This window comes from Triticum aestivum, chromosome 2D, assembly GCF_018294505.1.
Source record: "Triticum aestivum cultivar Chinese Spring chromosome 2D, IWGSC CS RefSeq v2.1, whole genome shotgun sequence".
Taxonomy (NCBI): domain Eukaryota; kingdom Viridiplantae; phylum Streptophyta; class Magnoliopsida; order Poales; family Poaceae; genus Triticum; species Triticum aestivum.
Genome location: NC_057799.1, coordinates 112185589 through 112206814, shown reverse-complemented (window position 1 = coordinate 112206814; position 21226 = coordinate 112185589).

The window sequence follows — 21226 nt, the reverse complement described above, 5'->3', positions numbered from 1 at the left end:
TATTATTTTTGTGTGTGATCTTGTTTACCACTTTATCGTTATGGCTAGTTCTTCCTCTATTGCGTGTACCCCTGAGAACAAGGTTCTTAATTTTAAACAAAGGGGAGGAGATAATCTAAAAGATACTTGGTATAGAATTTGCAATGCTCATAATAGCTCTATTCATAAGCAATCTACCGTTGTTCTTCTTCGCATTTTTTATGTGTGCATTGCCACTTGACATAGATTCGTCCTTGATATGATTACCGGTTGGAATTTCTTGATGTGTCCATATTTTGATGCTTTTAATGCCATGGGAAATCTAGTGGGTTCACCACCTCTCAGTATCATTGAAAATATTTTAACACTTGAGCATGTTATGCAAAGGCTTCATGCTGTTGAAAAGAAAATGCTTACCGAAGAACATATTGAAAACTTAGATTTTTTTTCATAATCTTGCTAATAAAATTGGGTCAAAAGTGGGAGAGGTTTTTAAGTTGCTAAAGGAGAAGGGAACCGTAATTAATGAAAGAATTGAAGAAAGTCCTTCTCAGATTGATAATTTGGAGGAAATATTTAGTGATTTAAGCTCGGCTTTTGCTTCTGGTAATACTATTGAAAAAAGTCTCGTGAAAATTGGCAAGATTACTCAAGTCACTAAGAACAAGGGTGCAACTTCTAAGAATAACAAAGAAGATCGTAAGATGATTAGCATTCACCACGATTTGCAGATAGATATGTCTCTCCAAGATTATCACACCATAAATATGACACACGTGGTATTTCAACACCCAACTCATCAAGAAGTGTTTCTACCCGCATTACCTCAGTAGTTGCATTTGCAAAAGACTTGTATTCTGCTTCAGTGCTAGAGCGTGAGACTGTTGCTTGTTTCTTTGAATCCATGATATAAGATTCGAACCAAAGAACACAGCAAAACCTCCAGTAGATTTCCTGTCATCAGGACATCCTGCATCAGAAAAGGCACTTTAATGTTGTCAAAGGAGACTTACATATAGTCAGACCAGTTCCAGCACTTCCTTGGATATACCCAAGTATCCGTTTTACAGCAGTCCAATGAATAGAAGTAGGAGCATGCAAAAACTGACAAACCTTATTAACAGAGAATGATATATCTGGTTTTGTCAATGTTAAATATTGAAGTGCACCAACTGTGCTTCTGTATTTAGTTCCTTCTTATGGACTTAGTAATTCCCCTTCATGCAATGATACTTTTTCAGTGGTTGACAGAGGTGTACTGGAAGGTTTAAAATCTTTCATTCCTACACGCCTCGGTATATCTTTGGGATACTTCTCTTGAGTTAACAAAATACCATCATGCAATCCTTAACCTCAATGCCTAGAAAGTAATGCAACTCTTCTAAGTCTTTGATTGTAAATTCATTTTCAGATTCTTTAACAATGTTGAGGTGGTTTCTGGTGAAAAACTAGAAATTATATCATCATCATCATCATAAATTAACATAAATATGATCACCTTCCCTTTCTTGAAGAAGAAGAGAGAGGTGTCTCCCCTTGAGGGTCGAAAACCGATTTGTTGTAATTTTGAACTCAACCTTGAGTACCAAAGCCATGGGTGCCTGTTTAGGCCTGATACATCTCCAACGTATCTATAATTTTTGGTTGTTCCATGCTGTTATATTATCATTCTCGGATGTTTTACAATCATTTTATAGCAACACTGGTGTAGAGACCTCTATACAAATGGTTTTTAACCCCTTTCCGTTACGGTGTTTGGAACCGTCGCCAAGTGAGTGTGGGCGATAGGGGGGAGGGTCCTTCCCACACGACCCAGAAACCGTCGGGGATAGGCTGGGGCAAAATGAGCTCGTGTGTGATCTGGCGAGGCATCAAAACCCAATCGTTTCCGTTCGTATGTACATCCCACACGGTGAATCCCGGAAAAACATTTCTGTTCGTATGTATATCACACACAGTTTTTTGTGTCGAAACGTTTGTGCAAGGTGGCCTAACACAAACAGTTCTCTGCCGGAAGCCGTGTGTGATTGTTAGTTGATCGAACACGCCTACTTTCTAGAAACCGTGTGGGTTGTTTGAGTTCATCGCCCACGGTGCTGTCTGAGTAACCGTATGTAGTAGAAAACCCCAATAAGAAGGGTAATTAGCCTATTATTTATAATCCATGTAGTAATCAAATTGATATTTCTTATAAAACACACTAGATATTTCATATCCGTATAACCGCAACCAGGATTTCATAATCGAATTACATCAGATAGCGTCGGCACTCAGTTACGCCATTACACAATAGCACCAAGTTTCATATGCAACATCGAAAACCTTTGGAAAGTAGCATCATACATGCTAAATAGACAAATGAATCTCATTTCGAAAACTGCAGAAGCGGAAGGCAAATATTGAGCCTTCAGTGATGTTGAATGTCCTTGCAACTTTAGGCCAGTGGCTATGGATAATTGCCCGCCCAACCTTCGTCCTCTTCAGGAAGACTTCAATATTGTACCGTGGGTGTTGAATGAATACCTTCCTCGCCTCTTGACCATGCAGGTGGTTTGAGAGGTAATCATTGGTGAACTGCTTTGAAAAGTACTGAAAACAGAGATATGCATAAATCGTTGTTATAAATTTTGAAATGGTGCAAGGGAGAAAACAAGGTAAAAGAGTTAGTACCATCCTATAGTTGACTGATGTCTTCTTCATTGTGCAAACAAAGATCTTTCTGTTATTCGTCGCAAGTTTCTTCATCCTAACAATCTTTCTGAGTTTCTTGACTTGACTGATATTCATGGACATCTCATTTCCCCATATGCAAAATGGGTCGAACAGTGGGTCTAAGCCTCTGACAGCAGGACCTACATGCACAAGACCAAATTGTGAGAAACCTAAATATTAGAATGATTCCTGCAACTGCACAATAATGTGCTATTAGCGAAAGGACCATGCATGAGCAAACCTTGATGCTAAACCGTAGTGTCTCCCATTGTTTCCCTGCAACACACATAAGGAAGATCTTGATTAGGTTAACTAAAAGTTGCCATACTATCAGTAGAATATGTATTGAGTACAACCAAATTCGATTTATTTCACATGCATAACAATACAATATTGTACCCACAACAAATGAAAATCAAATTGCAGAATTGAACCAAACAGTTAAATGGACAGCAGACCAAATGAACCAAAACAGTTAACTGAGCACGACATTGCAGAATAGAAACATGTACTAGAAGATAAGACAGTTAACAAAACAAAGAATGCTTGAGAACAGTACTACGAAATGTAGCAATTGTTGGACCAAACTGTTAACTGAACATTACATTTCAGAGGACCAAACTGTTAACTGAACATTAGATTTTAGAGGACCAAACTGTTAACTGAACATCAGATTGCATATTAACATTACAGAGGACAAATCACTAGAAGGCATTGGCGGTGGCCTCGAGAAAACAACACGAACTGTATTTTAAAGTAGACAACCGCGTGGCGGTGTCGAGGGTGGCCTCGAAGACGAGGCGCTCCTCCAAGATCTGGCGGTCGGCACGCATGGCCGCCATACCGACCTCGTGCGCGCGTGCGGCCGTGATTTGCTTCTCCGCTGCCAGATGCTAGTGAGCTCCACGTTATACTGCATGCAAAATGGCTATGGGTGGCACTTAATTGGAGGAGGGGGACAGTGATTTCGGCGGAAGGTGTCATGCCGTCGGTCTGGGCATGTGGGACGGGGAAGCAGGAGGATGGTGTGGGTGGGGTGTGGATTACCTGACCATATCGATGAGGTCGCGCAGCAAGAAGAAGGGTCGGTGGTGAGGAGGCCGCGCAACAAGAAGAAGGGTCGCCGGCGATGAGGCGGCGCTGCAAGAAGAAGGGTCGCCGGCGAGGAGGCGGCGCTGCAAGAAGAAGGGTAGCCGGCGAGGAGGCGACGCTACATGAAGAAGGGTCGCCGACGAGGAGGCTGAGCTGCCAGTAAGCATCAGTGAAGGTTTGAACTTGGAAAGTAAGGAGGAACAGTAGAAATGTGGCTTTTGGTGGGTGGGAGGGAGGGGGCGGGGAGATAGATATTTCCGCGGTGGCAGAAAAATTTCGCTCGGTGCCACGAGAAACTGGCGCGCAAGTGTGGTTCAAGCGGGGGCGGTGGACTGTAGACGATGAAGCTTCCTGCATAAGCCAGACAAGACGGCGCGCCAAGATATTTTATATCGCATCCCACACAATTTTTTCTAGTAAACTGTTTGTGGTATACCTGATTTTTTCATTATGTTTTGAAAGACAAAATGGTGTTATGAAGGGAAATGATGGTGTTTGAATTGCTAGAACATTTATGTACAGTGAACATGCAACTACATGAGTGTCGTGTTTAAATTTGGAATTATTCCGGGTTCGTTTGGCATTTTTATGCATTAATTGAGTTTCTAGGCATTTAATGTGCATAATTCAAATTTGAACTACAAGCACATGCTCCAGTGCACCAAAGTTTGTTGAAAAATCACATGTGTGTCTTTGGGTGAATTTATAGGTCCCATGCAAGAAATGGGAATGAAATTCAAACATCTGGGCGTCGTGGCTCGGCCGGGAACATTGAGAAACTTGGTTTTTAAATTCCTGGAAATTCAAAACTCGCCTGAAAATCATGAAACTTGGCATGGTGTCATTTCATGGCACCAACATGCTGTGGTAAAACAATTGGCCGCATTTGGACAAGTTTTTGGTATAAGCTTCTTGCAAACCGGAGCTTCTCTCGAGAAGACTCGTGGTTCCCGAGGGGGGACGTGTCACCTTTGTGTGCGAAACGATATACGCTTCCTCCCCCCTTGATTTTTTACAGAGGCAACATAGAACTATATGAGTGTCGTGTTAAAATTTGGAATTATTCCGGGTTCGTTTGGACTTTCTTATACATTAATTGAATTTCTGGTCATTTAATGTGCATAATTCAAATTTGAACTACAAGCACATGCTCCAGTGCAGCAAAGTTGGTTGAAAAAATCACATGTGTGTCCTTGGGTGAATTTCTAGGTCCCATGCAAGAAATGGTAATGAAATTCAAACATCTGGGCGTCGTGGCTCGGCCGGAAAGGTTGAGAAACTTGGTTTTTAATTCATGTAAATCCAAAACACGCCTGAAAATCATAAAACTTGGCATGGTGTCATGACATGGCACCAACATGCTGTGGTAATTTTTTTGGCCGAATTGGGACAAGATTTGGTATAAGCTTCTTGCAAACCGGAGCTTCTCTCAAGAAGGCTCGTGGTTCCGAGAGGGAACCTGTCACCTCCTTGTGCGAAACGACATACACTGCCTTCTCCAGCCTTAATTTTTTTACACATGCAGATTAGACCAAATAGAAGGATCGTGCTAAATTTTGGAATTATTTCGGGTTCGTTTGGCCTTATTTATACATTAATTGAATTTCTGGGCATTTAATGTGCATAATTCAAATTTGAACTACAAGCACATGCTCGAGTGCACCAAAGTTGGTTGAAAAATCACACGTGTGTCCTTGGGTGAATTTGTAGGTCCCATGCAAGAAATGAGAATGGAATTCAAACATCTGGGCGTCGTGCCTCGGCTGGAAATATTGTGAAACTTGGTTTTTTAATTCCCGTAAATCCAAAACACGCCTGGAAGTCATCAAACTTGGCATGGTGTCATGACATGGCACCAACATGCTGTGGTAATTTTTTTGGCCGAATTGGGACAAGCTTTGGTATAAGCTTCTTGCAAACCAGAGCTTCTCTCAAGAAGGCTCGTGGTTCCGAGAGGGGACGTGTCACCTCCGTGTGCGAAACGACATACACTGCCTTCTCCCGCCTTAATTTTTTTACACAGGTAGATTAGACCAAATAGAAGTATCGTGCTAAATTTTGTAATTATTCTGGGTTCGTTTGGCCTTTTTATACATTAATTGATTTTTTGGGCATTTAATGTGCATAATTCAAATTTGAACTACAAGGACAAGCTCCAGTGCACCAAAGTTGGTTGAAAAATCACATGTGTGTCCTTGGGTGAATTTGTAGGTCCCATGCAAGAAATGGGAATTGAATTCAAACATCTGGGCGTCGTGCCTCGGCTGGAAATATTGAGAAACTTGGTTTTTTAATTCCTGTAAATCCAAAACATGCCTGAAAATCATGAAACTTATCATGGTGTCATGACATGGCACCAACATGTTGTCGTAAATTTTTTGGCCGAATTGAGACAAGCTTTGGTATAAGCTTCTGGCAAACCAGAGTTTCTCTCAAGAAGGCTCATGGTTCCGAGAAGGAACGTGTCACCTCCGTGTGCGAAACGACATACATTGCCTTCTCCCGCCTTGATTTTTTACACAGGCAGCTTAGACCAAACAGGAGTTCCGTGCTAAATTTTGGACTTATTCCGGGTTTGTTTGGCCTTTTTATACATTAATTGATTTTCTAGGCATTTAATGCACATAATTCAAATTTGAAGTACAAGCGCATCCTCCAGTGCGCAAAAGTTAGTTGGAAAATCATTTATGTGTACTTGGGCGAACTTCTAGGTCCCATGGAAGAAGTGGGAATGGAATTCAAACATCTGGGTGTCTTGGCTCGGCCGGAAACATCGAGAAACTTGGTTTTAAAATTCCCGTAAAACCAAAACTCGCCTGAAAATCATGAAACTTGGCATGGTGTCATGACATGGCACCAACATGCTGTGGTAATTTTACTGTCCGATTTGCGAAGGCGCAAACATTAACAATCAACAAAGTCATTTTGGAACAAGTGCTGTCACATTACAAATCGAAAACACAAGTATTATTGAAACCGTGGGCTTTCTACTTACGAATTACGTGCCGCCACGCGTCCCCTTTTTTATTGGCTAGGAGGTGCCGTGCGATCAGACCCCTGCGCGTGCTCATTGGGAGGAGTGCCCTTTGACCTCTATCTGCCGCCCACCTCCCTCCCAACGTCTCCATTAATGGTGCCCGAGCCCCTATTTCACGGCATGGCGATGTCTAACTTGATTGAGATTTAAGAGAGAAAAAAGAAAATCTGAAAAGAAAGTTTTGCACGGATCTTGATGTAAGATCCGACGGACCTATATAGCATCGACTTTGAGTTATAGCAAGACTGATTAATAAAAGGATGATAACAGTGGATAATAATTGTCTTACATATTTAGGAAGATAAATTAAAAAGCCACATGCGACAACGCCCGAAATACGAAAGGGAAAAGAAGAAGGAAGACAACGATCTAGCTCGCTGATCTCTACTTTCTTGATGTGTTGCTGCAGGCAGTGGGAACTAGTCTCCGCGGCGAGCGGCGATGAGCTCTTTCGTGTCCTCAAGACGCTGCTTGAGAGCATCCACGGATTCCTCCACCAGCCTTTGGCGCTCGATGCGGAGCATGTCATTCTCGTCCATAAGTTTCTTGATGATGACGTCGGTCCTCTTCAACAAGGCAGTGGTCTCCTCCTACTGCTCCGCGCTTCCGACAATCTTCGCCCTCAGCAGGTCGCGCTCGGCCCAGAGCTTCTCATTGCCCTCCCTTAGTTGCCGGATGACGCCGGTAGCCTGTTAAAATGAGGCTTTCATGTCGTCCTGCAACCTCGCCCAGCCGGAGATCTGATCCATCTAGCTATGAACGATCGCATGCATGCGCCTGTAAGAGTCCCCGCCTGCCCGCGAGACATTTTCCCAGGCCGCCGCGGCGCGGGAGGACATCTTTGCTGCATTCTTGGCGCGGCAGGACATCTTTGCCGCTTCCGCGGCGCGGCCGGACCAGTCTGCTGCATCGACAGCGCGGCGGGACCTCCATCCTGCTTCGGCGGCGCGACGGGAATTCTATGCTGCTACGGCCGCGCGACGGCACATGTTGGCTGCTTTCGCGGCATGGCGGGACATCTCTCATGCTTCCGCTTCCATGCTCGCCTCTCCCTGGTGGCAATCTCTCGACCCAGAACTCACGCTGGCCATGGCAGACGCAAGGGAACGATGATGAATGACTTGTTTGTTTTTGTGGATGAGGAGTTGAGGAGGAATGTGCAGTCATCTTGGAGTAGTAGTATTTATAACCGAGTACTAATACGCTCCTACGTGGGAAACCGTTTAGGTTTTGATCGGTGTGAACAGGTTTGCAATTAAATATAGCGTGGTAGTAATTTGGAATGTGACGGGACGCAGTCTCAAAATTTATTGACGGTTCTATAATTTCTAAGTGCGGCACTATTCCCGGACGGTGTAACGTGGGCACGCTTTCTTGGCCGCGTACGTGGCATTTGCACCATAGGGTGCACCAAAATAGGCAATGTCAGCACTCGTCTTGTTCGAACAACCGTGCACGCTCGTTATTACCATCGCGCACGCTTCTTTTAATTAGAATGTGTGCCCGTCTAGCGCACACATGTTGATCTGTCTAACTGTTTCTGTTTGTTATGGCTAATCGCAAATAGTTCATCCGTGTGAAGTGTATGCCATCAATCGCAGACACTTTGATCTGTCTGACCGTTTCTGTTTTGTTGCCTAATCGCAAACAGTTAATCCTTCTGAAGTGTATGCCCTCAATCGCACACACCTTTATCTAGCAGCCCGTTTCTGTTGTTCTGCCTCATCACAAACAGTTAATCCGAGTGAACTGTATGCCGTATATCACACATGCCTTCATCTGGCTACCCATTTCTGTTGTTCTTCCTCATTGCAAACCGTTAATTGAACTGAACCGTATGCCCTGCATCGCACACGCAACTAAAATCGGAACCGTGTTTGATGGTTCGACCATCGCAAACGTTTTGCATCTGTTATTGATGGTTTTTTTACATCACCGTTTGCAATTAATGCATCGCACACAGTTTCGTCAAAGGGTCTCTGATCGTAGTGTCGTGTTAGCAGCATCCTGCAGTAGTGCAACTTTATATCATTTTTTTGGACTAACCTATTGACATAGTGCCCAGTGCCAGTTGCAGTTTTTTGCTTGTTTTTTACTTCGCGGAATATTAGTACCAAATGGAGTCCAAACGTAGCAAAACTTTTTGGAGGTTTTTCTGGACCAGAAGACACCACATGGGCCAAAGAAGTACCAGAGGGGACGCCCGAGGTGGGCACAACCCACTAGGGCGCGCCCAGGGGAGTTGTGCCCCCCTCGGAGACCTTCCGCACCACCTCTTCGCCCTATAAATACCCAAATATTCCAGAAACCCTAGGGGAGTCGAGAAACACAATTCCAGCCGCCGCAAGTTCCAGAACCACGAGACCCAATCTAGACACCATCACAGAGGGGTTCATCATCCTCATTGGTGCCTCTCCGATGATGCGTGAGTAGTTCATCATAGACCTACGGGTCCATAGGCAGTAGCTAGATGGCTTCCTCTCTCTCTTTTGGTTCTCAATACAATGGTCTGTTGGAGATCTATTTGATGTAACTCTTTTTTGCGGTGTGTTTGTTGGGATCCGATGAACGTTGAGTTTATGATAAGATCTATATCCATGAAAGTTATTTGAGTTTTCTTTGATCTCTTATATGCATGATTACTTATAGCCTCATATTTCTTCTTCAAATCTTTGGTTTAGTTAGGCCAACTAGATCGATTTTTCTTGCCATGGGAAGAGGTGCTTCGTGATGGGTTCGATCGTGCGGTGTTCTTTCCCAGTGACAGAAGGGGCAGCAAGACACACATGTATCGTTGCTATTAAGTATAACAAGATGGGGGCTATTCCTACATGAATAGATCTCGTCTAAATCATGTCATCATTCTAATTGCATTACTCCATATCTCCATGAACTTAATACACTAGATGCATGCTGGATAGCGGTCGATGTGTGGAGTAATAGTAGTAGATGCAGGCAGGAGTCGGTTTACTAATCTTGGACGTGATGCCTATTTAATGATAATTGCCTGGATATCGTCATAATGATTCGATCTTCTATCAATTGCCCAATAGTAATTTGTCTACCCACTGTATGCTATTTTCTCGAGAGAAGCCACTAGTGAAATCTACGAGCCCCGGGTCTATTCTTTATCATATTTGCTTTGAGATCTATTTTTATTTGTTTTTATTTTCAGGTCTGTTATTCCAAAAACCCAAAAATACCTTGCTGCACTTTTTATTATTTTTTCGCGTTTTATCGAGAGCTTTTTATCACATCTACGACAAATCTATCTATCTTTTTACCGTGGAGGGATTGACAACCCCTCTTACGCGTCGGGTCGCAAGTATTTGTTCTTTGTGTGCAGGTACCGTTTACATAGTGTTGCTTGGTTCTCCTACTGGATTGATACCTTGGTTTCATAACTGAGGGAAATACCTATCGTAGCTGTGCTACATCATCCCTTCCTCTTTGGGGAAATATCGACGTAGTTCAAGCGACATCAAAATGAATCTCTGGCGCCGTTGCCGGGGATACGTCATCAACATCTATCAGGTTCCTAATCACAAATCTCATCTCGTTGCAATTTACATTATTTGCCATTTGCCTCTCATTTTCATCTCCCCCACTTCACAAAAAATTGCCGTTTTATTCGCCCTCTTTTTCATTCGCCCTTTTCTCGTCAGATCTATTATTTTTGTGTGTGATCTTGTTTACCACTTTGTCGTTATGGCTAGTTCTTCCTCTATTGCGTGTACCCCTGAGAACGAGGTTCCTAATTTTAAACAAAGGGGAGGAGAGAATCTAAAAGATGCTTGGTATAGAATTTGCAATGATCATAATAGGTCTATTTCATAAGCAATCTACCATTGTTCTTCTTCGCAGTTTTTATGTGGGCATTACCACCTAGTATAGATTCGTCCTTAATATGATTAACGGTGGGAATTTCTTGATGTGTCCATCTTTCGATGCTACTAATGCCATAGGAAATCTAGTGGGTTCACCACCTCTCTGTATCATTGAAACTATTTTAACACTTGAGCATGTTATGCAAAGGCTTGATGCTATTGAAAAGAAAATGCTTACCGAAGAACATATTGAAAACTTAGTTGAAAACTTAGATAAAAAATTCATAATCTTGCCAATAAAATTGGGTCAAAAGCAGGGAAGGTTTTTAAGTTGCTAAAGGAGAAGGGAATTGTAATCACTGAAAGAATTGAAGAAAGTCCTTCTTGGATTGATAAGTTGGACGAAATATTTAGTAATTTAAGCTCGTCTTTTGCTTTTGGTAATAATATTGAAAAAACTCCCGTAAAAATAGGCAAGATTACTCAAGTCACTAAGAACAAGGGTGTAACTTCTAAGAATAACAAAGAAGATCATAAGATGATTAGCATTCACCACGATTTGCAGATAGATATGTCGCTCCAAGATTATCACACCATAAATATAACACACGTGGTCTTTCAACACCCAATTTATCCAGAAGTGTTTCTACCCACATTACCTCAGTAGTAGCATCCGCCAAAGACTTGCATTCTGCTTCAGTGCTAGAGCGCGAGACTGTTGCTTGTTTCTTTGCATTCCATGATATAAGATTCGAACCAAAGAAGACTGCAAAACCTCCAGTAGATTTCCTGTCATCAGGACATGCTGCATCAGAAAAGGCACTTAATGTTTTCAAAGGAGAATTACATATAGTCAGACCATTTCCAGCACTTCCTTGGATATACCCAAGTATCCGTTTTACAGCAGTCCAATGAACATAAGTAGGAGCATGCAAAAACTAACAAACCTTATTAACAGAGAATGATATATCTGGTCTTGTCATTGTTAAATACTAAAGTGCACCAATTGTGCTTCTGTATTTATTTCCTTCTTATGGACTTAGTAATTCCCCTTCATGCAATGATACTTTTTCAGTGGTTGACATATGTGTACTGGAAGGTATAAAATCTTTCATTCCTACACGCCTTGGTATATCTTTGGCATACTTCGCTTGAGATACAATACCATCATGCAATCCTTTAACCTCAATGCCTAGGAAGTAATGCAACTCTCCTAAGTCTTTGATTGCAAATTCATTTTTCAGATTCTTTAACAATGTTGACATGGCTTCTGGTGAAGAACTAGCAATTATATCATCAACATAAATTAACATAAATATGATCACCTTCCCTTTCTTGAAGAAGAACAGAGAGGTGTCTCCCCTTGAGGGTCGAAAACCGATTTGTTTTAATTTTGAACTCAACCTTGAGTACCAAGGCATGGGTGCCTGTTTTAGGCCTGATATGTCTCCAACATATCTATAATTTTTGGTTGTTCCATGCTGTTATATTATCATTCTTGGATGTTTTACAATCATTTTATAGCAACTTTATATCATTTTTTGGGACTAATCTATTGACATAGTGCCCAGTGCGAGTTGCTATTTTTTGCTTGTTTTTTACTTCGCAGAATATCAGTACCTAACGGAGTCCAAACGCAGCGAAACTTTTGGAGGTTTTTTTGGACCAGAAGACACCACATTGGCCAAAGAAGTACCAGAGGGAGGCCCGAGGTGGGCATAACCCACCAGGGCGCGCCCAGGGGGTTGTGCCCCCCTCGATGACCTCCCGCGCCGCCTCTTCGCCCTATAAATACCCAAATATTCTAGAAACCTGTAGCGACCCGACCTCAGACGGTCCACTATCTGTGCTTCAGTGTCATCCCTGGATCGGTAATGCTAACACACACAGTACTAGAAGGATTTATAACAGAGTAGCAATCACACACTTATTCCCTGAATGTCTCAAAAGAGAACTTATTACAATAAATATGGATTAAGGCCATCTAACACGATAACAGCGGAAGGCTTGGAATATAAAGTGAGTCCATCAATTCCAACGACATAGCTGAGTGCATGACAACGGCCTAGCGAACCTTACTCTTCGTCTGAAAAGTCTGCAACATAATACGCTGCAGCCCGAAAACGGGCCAGCACATGGAATATGCTGTTAATATAACACAGTAGAGCAATGAACAGATAAATGCTATCACTATATGCATATATGGTTGGTGGACGCTCTATGGTTAGATGATTTTGCAAAAAGCCATTTTTCCCTACAACGAAGGAATAAGTTTTATTTAACTATCATGGTAGTTGAAACATCATTGAGAAGGTTCCTCCAACTCAATCCCAATTAAAGGTAATTATCAACCCAACAAATTAAATTAGAGTGATGAGATACAATAGGATAATCCAAGTACTAGATACTCAAGATGTCCATAACCGGGGACACGGCTAACCATGATTAGTTTGTACACTCTACAGAGGTTTGCGCACTTTTCCCCACAAGACTCGATCGCCTCCGTTGGATTTCTCGCACTACATGGTGTTTGAGAAACGGATGACCGAGACACAGTCTTTCAGGAGCATTAACTCTTTACTCTGGATGGACAGTTACACGTACTTTCCCTCTACATCTGCTAGCCCACCTCTTCGAGAGCTCATGCAACTTACTCAACTATGCTAGAGCCCATAATGGCTTGTGGCTACACACGGAAGTTTCTAGCATGAATAATCTTATGATCCCTTTGAGCCTGGGTGGCGGACCGTAGGAAAATCACACGGGTACTCCGGGATATCCTAGGACAACACTGGATTCTCCAGGTGCCCAAACAAGCAATCCACCCAGATGTGTATTAAAGTTGCCACCTTAAGTTGAACCATTAATTAACAACTCATATCTGTCATGGATACACTCAAACCCAATCCACGTCTACGAGCATAGCATGGCAATATAAGCATAACATAGAAGTAACTCCCAGGGTTTGATAATAAACAGGGCAATAGGTTCTACCTCAACATCTACTTCCCAAACCCACATGTTAAGAGATCCTACTCATGCAATGTGTGAGGATTGTATCTAATGCATAAAAACTGGGTAATAAAGGGGTATGATCAATGTGTTACTTGCCTTGCTGACGATCCGCAAAACCTAGTGACTCGTAGTAGCACGCTTCGCACTCCGGGAATTCTATCGCAAACAAACAATAACACACATAAGCAATCAAGCAAAGATGCACGGGTAAAACTCAAATAAGAATGTCTAACCAGAAAGTTCAACTTAAGAACTCCGGTTTGAAAAAAAGAATCAAATCAAACGGAGCAATGAAACTCAAACTGCGAAAGAAACAAGATCCGATTACTAATTGGGACTAAAGTCAAATTTTACAGTACCAAAATCTTGTTCAATTTAGTTAAACAGAAAGAGGGCTTCAAGACGAAGATCTAGGCGCTTGAATCGCCTGATTCCGATAAACGAGCGAAAAGATAAACTAAAACGAAAATCGGGTCAGAAATCGCAATAGAAAATAATCACGAAAAACCCTGTAAAAAGAAAAACTGACGAACAGGCTAACGAACGAACGTTCGCTGTCTGTGACTAACGGGTGAACGGCGTTCGTTTAAACGAACGAACGGCCGAACGTCTGCAAAATAAATAAACCGACGGAAAAACCGATCTAAAGAAATAAATCGGAAATTTTAAAAAAACTGGATCTAGATCTAGGGTTTACCGAAATAAACCAAAAAAACGGCGGCAACGGCGGCTGGCGCTGCGGCGCGGTGAGGCGGCACGGCACGGCGCTCGAGGCGGCGACTAGGGTTTGGCGGCGGGGTGGGCTGCGGCGGCGGTGGGCTGGCGGGGTGGGCTGCGAGCAAAGGGGGCGGCTTATAAAGCCCCCGGGCGGTGGCAGAGTCCGGGTCGCCCACGGCCCGGTAGGTGGGTTGAACTTTTTTTAAATAATTCCGATGCGCAGAAAAAGAAAGAAAAAGAATACTAAATGGACTCCAAAAATCCCGAAATAAAATTTCCCCGTCCTCTAAAATTATGCCGGACAAGGTGAACATTTATTTGGGCCTATAATGCAATTAAAAAAAATGCGTATTTTTCCTAATTCAAATAAATTGCAATAAAAACCAAATAAAATCATTGATTTGATTTTAATATTTTTCCTCCAATATTTCATTTATTTTGGAGAAGTCATATTATCTCCTCTCATATATTTTAATATGAAATATTTTCGAAGGGGAAAATAAATTAAAACCAAAGTGATCCTTGTTTCAATATTTGGTAAAATTCAAATATGAAAATCGTGAAATCCCCAACTCTCTCCGAGGGTCCTTGTGTTGCTTAGAATTTCGAGGATCGCAAAACAAAATGCAATAAAATATGAGATGCATGAATGACCTATGTATAATATTCCAAATTGAAAATTTGGGATGTTACAAAACCCTAGCGGAGTCGATGAAACAAATTCTAGTCGCCGCGAGTTTTAGAACCACGAGACCTAATCTAGACACCATCATGGATGGGTTCATCATCCTCATTAGTGCCTCTCCGATGATGCGTGAGTAGTTCATCATAGACCTACGGGTCCGTAGGTAGTAGCTAGATGCCTTCCTCTCTCTCTTTTGATTCTCAATACAATAGTCTCTCGGAGATCTATTTGATGTAACTCTTTTTTGCGGTGTGTTTGTTGGGTTCCGATGAACTTTGAGTTTATGATCAGATCTATATCCATGAAAGTTCTTTGAGTTTTCTTTGATCTCTTATATGCATGATTACTTATAGCCTCATATTTCTTCTTTGAATCTTTGGTTTAGTTAAGCCAACTAGATCGATATTTCTTGCCATGGGAAGAGGTGCTTTGTGACGGGTTCGATCGTGCGGTGTTCTTTCCAAGTGATAGAAGGGGCAACAAGACACACATGTATCCTTGCTATTAAGGATAACAAGATTGGGGCTATTCCTACATGAATAGATCTTGTCTACATCATGTCATCATTCTTATTGCATTACTCCGTTTCTCCATGAACTTAATACACTAGATGCATGCTGGATAGCAGTCGATGTGTGGAGTAATAGTAGTAGATGCAGGCAGGAGTCGGTCTACTAATCTTGGACATGATGCCTATATAATGATCATTGCCTGGATAGAGTCATAATTATTCGATCTTCTATCAATTGCCCAACTGTAATTTGTTTACCCACCGTATGCTATTTGCTCGAGAGAAGCCACTAGTGAAATCTACGGCCCCCGGGTCTATTCTTTATCATATTTGCTTTGAGATCTATTTTTGTTTGCTTTTGTTTTCAGATCTATTATTACAAAAACCAAAAAATACCTTGCTGCACTTTTTATTATTTATTTTATTTCACATTTTATCGAGAGCTTTTTATCCAATCTACCACAAATCTATCTATCTTTTTACCGTGGAGGGATTGACAACCCCTCTTATGCGTCGACTTGCAAGTATTTGTTCTTTGTGTGCAGGTACCATTTACATAGTGTTGCTTGGTTCTCCTATTGGATTTATACCTTGGTTTCATAACTAAGGAAAAAACCTACCGTAGCTGTGCTGCATCATCCCTTCCTCTTTGGGGAAATACCGACGTAGTTCAAGCGACATCAAAAGGAATCTCTAGCGCCGTTGCCGGGGAGACATCATCAACATCTATCATGTTCCTAATCACAAATCTCATCTCCTTGCAATTTACATTATTTACCATTTGCCTCTCGTTTTCATCTCCCCCACTTCACAAAAATTTGCCGTTTTATTCGCCCTCTTTTTCGTTCGCCCTTTTCTCGTCAGATCTATTATTTTTGTGTGTGATCTTGTTTACCACTTTGTCGTTATGGCTAGTTCTTCCTCTATTGTGTGTACCCCTAAGAAAGATGTTCTTAATTTTAAACAAAGGGGAGAGGAGAATCTAAAAGATGCTCGGTATAGAATTTGCAGTGCTCATAATAGATCTATTCATAAGCAATCTACTATTGTTCTTCTTCACAGTTTTTATGTGGGCATTACCACCTGGTATAGATTCGTCCTTGATATGATTACCGGTGAGCATTTTTTGACATGTCCATCTTTGGATGCTTTTAATGTCATGGGAAATCTAGGGGGTTCACCACCTCTCACTATCAATGAAACTGTTTTAACGCTTGAGCATGTTATGCAAAGGCTTGATGCTATTGAAAATAAAATGCTTACCGAAGAACATATTGAAAACTTAGATAAAAAATTCATAATCTTGGTAATAAAATTGTGTCAAAAGCGGGAGAGGTTTTTAAGTTGCTAAAGGAAAAGGGAACCGTAATTAATGAAAGAATTGAAGAAAGTCCTTGTCGGATTGATAAGTTGGAGGAACATTTTTAGTAATTTAAGCTCGGCTTTTGCTTCTGCTAATACTATTGAAAAAACTCCCGTAAAAATTGGCAAGATTACTCAAGTCACTAAGAACAAGGGTGCAAGTTCTAAGAATAACAAAGAATATCGTAAGATGATTAGCATTCACCCCGACTTTGTTGAAGTTGTGAGAAACCCTACTTGCAAAAATGAATTTTTCAATATCATTCCTAGGAGTATTGTTATTGAAAACCTATATGCTAAATCTTTGAAGAATATTGGTTGTGTGATTGAGGAATTTGAAACTAAAGATGACAATACTTGAATCTATGCATTGTGCCTAGCGAGGGGCATAAAACCATAATGCTTGTTGGGAGGCAACCCAATGAATAAAATTTATTTTTGCCTTTTTCTTTCTGTTCTTGAGTGTTTGCACAATTATGCCTCTGTTATGATTGTGTTTTTTATGTTTTAATTAGTTTTTGTGCCAAGTAAAGCCTTTGGGATAGCTTTGGTGATAGTTGATTTGATCCTGTTGAAAAGCAGAAACTTTTGCGTTCTGTAACAGAATTTTTTAAATTGACAGAAGCGACGAACAGTTCTGAATTTTTTACAGAAGATTGATATACAAATTTCCTCCGTTGTCCTAATTTTTTAGAATTGTTGGAGTTACATAAGTATGAGAACAATTCGCATCTTTAGAGATTGTTCTGTTTTTCTTTGCATTGTGTGCTTATTTTGATGAATCTATGGATTGTATCGAGGGGTATAAGCCATGGTAAAGTTAGAATACAGTAGATATAATTCAATAACAAAATTTTAATGGGTTTTCAACAGTACTTAAAGTAAAGTTTGTTTTCTTATAGTAACGGATCTCACGAAGGTTTTGTTAAGTTTTGTGTGATTGATGTTTTCAAGTTTTGAGTGAGATCACGATGGATGAAGGAATAAGGAGTGAAAAGAGCCTAAGCTTGGGGATGCCCCATGGCACCCAAGTTAATATTCAAGGAGAACAAAGCAACTAAGCTTGGGGATGCCCTGGAAGGCATCCCCTCTTTCTTCTAACGACCATTGGTATTTTACTTGGAGCTATATTTTTATTCGTCACATATCATGAGTTTTTCTTGGAGCGTCTTGTATTATATGAGTCTTTGCTTGTTTTTCTTTTTAGTTTGTCACAAGTATCCTTGCTGGACACACCTATTTGAGAGAGCCAAAATTATGCTATGATTTGTTAGAATTGCTCTATATGCTCCACTTCAAATTTTTGAGCTATGGACACTAGTAGAAAACATGGCATTGGTCCAAGCTCGATCTACACATTAGTCCCGGTTGCATTATGAACCGGGACTAATGTGAGCATTAGTCCCGGTTTGAGCGGCTAGGGCGCCGGTCAGGCATCAGTCCCGATTTAAATGGGACCTTTAGTCCCGGTTGGAGACACCAACCGGGACTAAAGGGGTTGAGGCTTTAGTCCCGGTTGGTGTCTCCAACCAGGACTAAAGGTTAGACCTTTAGTGCTGGTTGGAGACACCAACCGGGACTAAAGGGTTCTGAAAGTTTCTTTTCCGTTTTCCATTTGTTTTTTGATTTTAGTTTCTGTTTTAAATTGCTTATATCTTTTAGGATATTTGATGTTTTTGAGTGATTTTTTTGCATCAGATACAAAATTTTGTCTAGTTTTTGTTTGTGCCATTATTTTTCAAATTTGAATGATTGAAATTTGAATTTGTTCAAATTTGCTTCAAATCGTAGATTGTGAATAACTTGAGTTGAAAATAGTTTTTAATTTAATTATTTTTGCTCCTAGTCACATGTTAGATTGTTGTCACAGTAAGATTTATTTGGTTATTTTTAGAATAATTTAAATTAGGATTTTAATTAAACCAATACTGTTTTGCTTATATAGTTGTTTTAGTCCTTTAATTGTTGTTTTTAATTATTTTTAGTTATTTCTTTATGTAGATTTTAACATGTTGTAGTATGCTTTTGTTAGACAACAGTAGATAAATTTTGATAGTTAATTAATATTAATTTTGCAACTGTTTTGTATTAATAGTTGTTTAGCCTTTAATAATAGTTGATAGAATTAGTTTTGCTATGTTAAAAAGTAATTCTTTTTGCCACTTTAATAAAACGTGACTCTGGCTAACCTTAGTTGTGACTCTGGCTGGGACGGTGCTAGCAGATGTAGTCAACGGTACGATTGGATGGACACAATCCCGGATTAAACGGGTTCTGCAATTTTCAAACTCTACCCCCTATCGCCATTTCAGTTTTGAAAAAAAAAATGATAAAAACTTCAAAAATTAAAATCCTTCGAGATGTAGTTATGTTACTACATCTACTAGTTAGGAAAATTAAAAAACATAAATTTCGACATGTTTTGCAAAAAAAGTGTTATGAAAAAGTAAAACGACTATAACTTTTGCATACGATGTCGAAAAAACGTATGATATATCAAAATGTTCAGCACGAGAAGCCGGTTCTGATTTTGACTGCCGTAGGCCGTTTTGCAAATCTCTAGAATCCTCAAATTCTGAAAGGGAAAAAGTTATCCTCAAATTTAAGTTTTTTTGAATTTTTGGTCAAACTCTGGTCAAACTACTTATTCAATAAATATTATTGTTACTAAATAATTATTGTTTTTTAGAATAATAGTTTCAAACTCAAACGGTGAAACGTGTGACTTCATGCTCAAGTTCAACTCCTAAAATCAAATAACAGCAGTTGCTGCAACTGGACAGACATTATATATAGTGATTCAGGGATCCAACATTTTATACCTGAGCTAGTACGAGATCAACAAATTATAACCATTTTATCAATGAATCCAAATCATGCACTTGTGCTTAGCCAAATATAGAAAGCTCATTACTTCTCATCCGGTTCACATCACCAAGAAGCAATTGATTCCAGCATATGAGAAATAATTTTAAAAATTAATGATGTCATATTTGGATTCCTCACATTTTTCTGATAATAATGGATATATTATTTGTCGAATTTCGATTTACAGATTTAAAGATATTAATTATGCCATAATTAATGAATAAATGGCGAAAAAAGAATAAAATAATATTATTACTTATTTATTTTAATTGAAAACAATATTATTATTACTTATTTTATTTTAATAATTGTTTGGAATTCAAAAAATTAAATCATGTGACATCAAGACCTAAGGGTTAATACGATTGATTGCTTACTGTTGTCAGGAAAACAACAAGTGCGGACTTAGAAACTAGGGGAAATAGAACTCGGAAGTTAAGCATGCTTAGGCTGGAGTAGTGAGAGGATGGGTGAATGGCTGGGAAGTTAGACAATTTGGAATGAGTGCTCCACACTGGAGCAGCGATGAGGGTTGATTAGAGATTAAATTGTCAAATAATTTGAAAATTAGAAAAAAAATCCAAAAAATATTCTAATTTCTTTTTTCAAAAAAAGTTAAACTTTTCTTTCAAAACATTCCTTTGGTCCCGGTTAGTGTTACCAACCGGGACTAAAGGTGGAGCCTTTAGTTCCGGTTGGTAAAACCAACCAGGACTAAAGGTCCTCCAGCCCCGCTCCGAACAGCGGCCACGTGGAGCCCCTTTAGTCTTGGTTCGTAAGCCAACCGGGATAAAAAGTAATGGGCCGCATTAGTCCCGATCGTTTTGTCCCGGTTGCAGAACCGGGACTAAAGGCCCTCTGGAACTGGGACTAAAGACCCATTTTCTACTAGTGGGAATTTTTCTAGTGCTTCACTTATATCTTTTTTAGCACGGTGTGCTTTATTATTTTTGAAGAAATGCTCTCATGCTTCACTTATATTATTTTGAGAGACGAAAATTTTTATGCTCATGTTCTTCACTTAGATTTGTTTGAGATTGACAAAAGCAATATTCAAGAGGGATATAATAAAAAAAATTCATGAAGATCATTAGATAAAATAAACTTGATTCTTTGTAATAGTTTTGAGATATGATGATAGTGATATGTGAGTCATGTTGGTGAGTAATTATGCTTTAGTAAGAATATTGGTGTTATGGTTTGTGATTCCCTATGCAATCACGAAAGTCAATAGTTATGCAATGAAATTACATCCTACTTGTGGTGCATTATTCGGTGTTAGTTAGGCTTAATGCTCGCTTATGTGATTTTTCGTTTCCTGGTTGGTTGCTTCTCAATCTTTTTGATAGACTCCACTTGTACTAAGTAGAAATACTACTTGTGCATCCAACATCTTTAAAACCAGTTTTGGCATATGAGTC